The sequence below is a fragment of the Dasypus novemcinctus genome, chromosome 2 (assembly GCF_030445035.2).
Source record: "Dasypus novemcinctus isolate mDasNov1 chromosome 2, mDasNov1.1.hap2, whole genome shotgun sequence".
Classification (NCBI taxonomy): Eukaryota; Metazoa; Chordata; class Mammalia; order Cingulata; family Dasypodidae; genus Dasypus; species Dasypus novemcinctus.
The window spans coordinates 99,317,083-99,323,082 of NC_080674.1; positions in this window are offsets into that span (position 1 = coordinate 99,317,083).

Consider the following 6,000-nt stretch of genomic DNA (forward strand, 5'->3'; position numbering starts at 1 on the left):
TTCAGGCTTTTCTACATTGTAAAGTATATGACTATTGGCACCTCTGGGACCACAGCTTTACAGATCACGATACAAGGAAAAAGAGAGTCCCTCCTTTCCATCCTCAGGATGAAAAATCCCAGAAAAGAAATATAAGTGCTGGGCTTGGGCCATTTGTTCACCCTGGACCAATCACTGTAGCCAGGGAATTTTAGTATTGTGATTGGCCAGGCTTAGGTCATGTGGCCAACCATAGGGTTGAAAGTGGGAGGAGGGTATTGGCTTTACTGTGACTTGCAGCCACGTCATTATTTCAGTGTTTTCGGTAAGGAAAGAGGAATTTCCCAAAGGAAGGATGGGATGGAGGTCTATTACCATAACAAGGGAAGAAAAAATATGTTGAGAAACATAAACAATCACCATGCCCTTTAGCTGATAGAAAGCAAGCAAAGATTAGGTATTGACAGTCCATATTTTCCCGTTCTGAACATTAGCCCTCCTGAAGTTCATGAATTCAAGCATCATTCATCATTTAAGAGTAAATATCAATGTAAACTAGTTAACTTAGACAAAACTAATATAAATACAGCATGTAAAAGATTTAAATACTTTTAAATTCTTTCAAATAAATTTAAAGATAGGGTTATGAAAAAATGTTTTACCTTATTATTTTGAAAATTTTAGATTTTTAAAGAGTTGTAATAATAACACACAGAGCTCTTATCTACCATTCCTTCATCTTATGTTTAATAACTACATTATCTAAACCAAATCATTAATTGATACAATATTATTAACTAATCTACAGACCTTCACATTTTCAAACTGTCCCACTAATATATTATTTTAATGGCCCAGGATTCAACTGAGACTCCCCATTATAATTAGTTATTGCATCTCCTTTTTTCCCTTCCAATCTGGGACATTTTCTCAGTCTTTCTTGTCTTTTATGACTTGATACTTTTGAGGAGTACTGGCCATTTATTTTCTAGAACGTTCCTCAATTTTGCTTTATCTGGTGTTTTCTCATGCTTAGATTGGACTTATGCCTTTTTTTAGCAAGAAAAGATATTATGTTTTAGTGCATTGTTATCAAGTGGTACATGATGTCAATATGGCTAATTATTGATGATGTTATCTCTGATCACTTGATTAATCAAGGTGGTATCTGCCACATTTCTCCACTATAAAGTTACTATTTGAAAAAATACTTTCAATGCAAAAAAAATGTTGAAACTTGATAAGAAGAACTGTTATATATTAATATTCTCCACAATCACATTTTGGGGGAGAAAATGAAAATATAATTTCACCTCCAGGGACATTGGTGTTTGTGACCCTCACTACTTATTTGTCCACATGTCAGGAGATTGCTTTTCAGTCTTACTGGGTATATTTCTTTTTGGTCACATCTGGAATCAAGTTTGGCGCATTCTTTTAGCCACATATTAGAAACTGCTGTATGGCAAAGGGTGGAACTGAGAACATGACTTCCCAGGCCCCACTCAACCAGTGCAGACCATTGAATGGCAGCACATAAATTGTTGAATAAAGCAGATCATATCAACTGATATCTACCATTAAATTAAAGGCCAAAAAACGTAGTTGAATATTATTTTCTGGTGCAATTAGAGACAATTGTGGAAGATCTATTTTCCCTATTTACAACAGCTTCAATGCATTCCTTCAAGGATTACATTTATTTAAACAATAAACAGATTAATTCCACATTCACTGGAGAGAGATGAGAAGCAAATTGAATTTAGGTTCAGTTCAGTGTTCATCCCTCGGTGGCATGTTCTAGAAAGAAAATCTGATCCTACATTGAGGCTGAGGTAGCAAATTAAGCTACTTCCCACTGTAGCAGAGACAACTCAGTTCTTAGCTGCTTATCTCTGTTCTGCCCACCTGGTTCCTGTTGGCTACCAAGAATGGGAAGAGAAAACACATTTGCTAAAGAAGGATCCAGTCCACTAGTTAAAAAATTCTATATTAGTTTACAGCAAACTCAGATGTCATATAAAAATCTGGTTTTCTGGCTTCTCTTGAAATACTGGAAATAATGGGTCTGAATTCCCTTAAGGCAACAGTTGTCCCTGCCACTCTCAGACACTGAGACAGAGTGGCAATTTCTACACCTTTGTTACCCTTTCCTTTTTTTTTTTTCCCCTTTTAGCAGAATTCAAGAATCTTTAACTCTATCCAAAATGGAAAAACAACATACAGCAGAGATGATCAAGTGTTTAAAGAAAATTTTCTCTTAACCCTGACTTATTCTATTCAATTGTATCATCTGCTTGTCCCCTCTGCAACCTTTCTGCAACCCTTTCTCCAGAGCCTCCTGCAGACTCTTTCATACACTGTATGTGCTATGGTAATAGCTGTTTACTCTCAACAAGAAAGAGAGGCAAAGACCAATGGGTCCCCCATCTCAGGCAAACATAATACATTGGCCCGGTCTGGGTTGTTACATCCTAGGAGGAAACAAACAAGTAGCAAGAGTTCATTCCAAGCCCATGAAACAGAGAGAGAGAGAGAGATGAATTAGTGGGTGCCACGGAGGTGGAGTTGCGGGGGAAGGAGAAGGTGAGAATGGCAGCAGGGTGAGGGAGTCAATTTAAGGCTACTCAAGTTCTGACACTCCAGTCTGGCTTAATCAGGAATGTGAGACCACACCTACAGAGAGGGTAATGTGGAAGTTTGGCAATCTGACTGTGTGTCAGATTTTAACACAGGCTGTAGCTGACAACCCAGCTTTTCCTTTCTTAGAGCTTCTGTTGATGGACAAAACAGAAGCAACTGAGGGCAGTAGTTTCCATTTTATTTGCAGGGCTAGTTAAGAGTTGACTCAAATGCCCATCAACAGATGAATGGATAAATAAAATATGGTATATACATACAATGGAATACTACACAGCTTTAAGAACGAATACACTACAAACACATGTGATAACATGGATGAATCTTGAGAACCTTATGTTGAATGAAGCAACCTAGGCATTGAAGGACAAATACTACATGACCTCAATGATATGAAATAAGTAAACCAAGCTGCCTCAGAGAGCTAGAGACTGGATGATAGGCTTAAAGGAAATTGGGAGGTAGAGGAAGGATGTAAGCTGACACCTACATGGATAAAATCTATGATAAGCTGGAGATAATTATTTGTACAAGGAAGGGATAAAATGACACCATAGGGTTACCTTTGGGTGGGGCTTTGCAGGCTTGAGGGGGGCTAGGGATGGGAGGATGGGTAATATTGCCCAAGAAATTGGGGGGAGGGTGGGGGAACATACGAACATAGGAGATTGTTAGGTATTTGGTTGAGAGTACAATGCTGAGAAAACTTTTTCTAAATTTAATAAGGAAGGTTACCTATTTAAGATGCTTAAAGGGGATAATCTGATGCAGGACAGGCTCCTAGGGAATATGTGAATGCTCATTTTGCAATAGTAGGTTATATCATTGGATAGAGACCCATATAATGAGAGTGAAGGTATACCCACATCCTGGGGAGGACTGATGCTCTCAAATAGAGGGAATTGTATCTCTCAAGAGAAATCGTGGCTCCCAATGCATTAGGGCAGTTGAGCATATCAAGCCCTCAACACTGTTGCAAGTATCTCTGAACATGGCCCTTCAGGCAATGAAGATTGACTGTCACTGTGGGCCCTAAGGGAAGGGGGAAAGAGGTATTGAATAAATGAAATCAATGTAACTGTGTGAGCAATAGAAGTGTTCCAAAAGATTGCACAAGGATGGATATAAAACATGTTAAATTACACCAGAAATATATAGGGGCTGATAGGCTAAAATGTAAATCATAATGTAAAACATAAGATAACTAAAAATTTAGAAAATTGTATAGTCTAAAATAAAAACCACAATGTAAACTCAAATGTTACCTTGTTTGAAAGCTATTGTCTCAATATCTATACATCAGTTTCAGTAAATATAGTATGATATGTAAAAAGATTATTGCTGTGGAAGGGAAAAGGGTTTTACGTTGGATATGTGTGAGTACTGTATATTGTATATATGAATTACTGTGATCTAAAACTTTTGTGAAAATAAGCTTAATAATTAGGAAAAGAAAAAAGAAAAAGAAAGGATGTAGACACTGAGGAAAAGACGGAAGAAGTTGTCTTGTGAAATTGCATCCAGGGCAACACTTATTGCAGTGATGGAAGGCAAAACATAAAAAACAAAGCTTTTGCATTTTTAATTTTCTGATACCCCAATTTATTTTTACCTTAATTTTTCTAAACTAATATGTATTCTATATCTAACCTTTAAACTCATCTCTATATTCCATTTTACTATTAATGGAACCTTACAATATATTGGGCTTCACTTTTCAGGAAGTTTTGGATCACAGAGAGGTTCAACAATGGCAGGGGAGGAATACTGGTGTGGGATGTTATTGACAGGGGACACATGGTTGGCAGGGAGTTCTCCAGGGCATATATCCAGGGTACATAAAAATGTTTGGATATTTTCATAGTGGTTACAATTAAAAACAACAACTGAGGGAATGCTGGGTTCCTAGCCAGGGGAGCTCTATCACAGTCCCTAAAGGAACAGCAACAATCCCCCAAGTGCAACAGCAAAGACCAAAAAAGAAGGAAGGTCCAACAATGAGCCCTTGATACCAATGACTATGCTTGTAAGCCTGTGCACCTGAAATAAGAACAAGGCCTAGAGCAGCAGGGTACCTAAGAGTTACCTCCTGAAAGCCTCTGTGTAGCTCAAATGTGGCTAGTCTCAAAGCCAAACTCAGCATGTAAATGTGTTGCCTTCCCCCCAGCATGGAACATGACTCCCAGGCATGAGCCTCCCTGGTGCCGAGGGATTACTACCAAGTACCACCTGATGATGTAATTAGAAAATGGCCTTGAATAAAAGGGTCAACTTGGACCAGCAGAATATCTCAGTCTACATTTAATACCAAGAGTTGAAAATGCTTTTTGACCTGAATAAAAGGGGAAAATGGAAAGGACAAATGAGTTTATATGGCTATGAGTCTCCAAAAAGAGCTGGGAGGTTATCAGAGGGATTGCCCTTATGCACACCTGAGCAGAGTCCTAGAGACAGATAAAGTAGATACAACCCCAGGTATTGGTTCTTCTGAGGGCTACAGAGATCCACAGGTTCTATGGTCATGGCAGATGGAGTTCAGTGTCATGTCAGTTGGCCCTACTTTGGAGTTTGTGTTTCTGTGTGATGGAGCTGGACTCAGATGTGATCTTTGTCCACAAGCCTCTCCTGTTACTTCTACCAGATCTGTAGTTGGTGCTGGAGTTTAGTGTATACCCAGGGGACCTGAATCTCTGGACTGACCATGTGATAGCCAGGCCCTGAACCTCAACAGACTTGCAACTCCTACATTCTGGTTTATTGGACTTACCCCACTCAGTTAACATGGAGGTGAAGAAGGTCAACCACCACACCATGGAGCCAAGAGTGCCTACAACTGAAAGCAGGAGAATTGCATCCAGCATCCATGTGAAATCTAAGCCACCTCTTGATATAGATGTGGAGGGACACAACCATTCTAAGGTCCACAGGATGGAGGAATAGAGTATGGATTAGAGTGGACTTACTGATATTCTATTCATGAACTATTGTGATTAGTAATCAAAGAAAATGTGACATTGGTGTGGAGAAAGTGGCTATGGTGGCTGCTGGAGGTAGGGAATGGGAGGAAGAGATGTCATGTGGGGGCATTTTTGGGGGTTGGAGTTGTCCTGGATGGTGCTGCAGGGACAGTTACTGGACATTTTATGTCCTCCCATGGCCCACTGGGAGGACTGTGGGAGAGTGTGGCCTATGGTATGGATCATTGACCATGAGGTGCAGCGGTGCTCAGAGATGTATTCACCAAGTGCAATGAATGTCTCATGATGATGGAAGAAGTTGTTATGGGGTGCGGAGTGGGGTGAGGGTGGTGGGGGGTATATGGGTACCTCATATATTTTTAATGTAACATTAAAAAAATAAATAAAGACAAAAAAAAAGAGT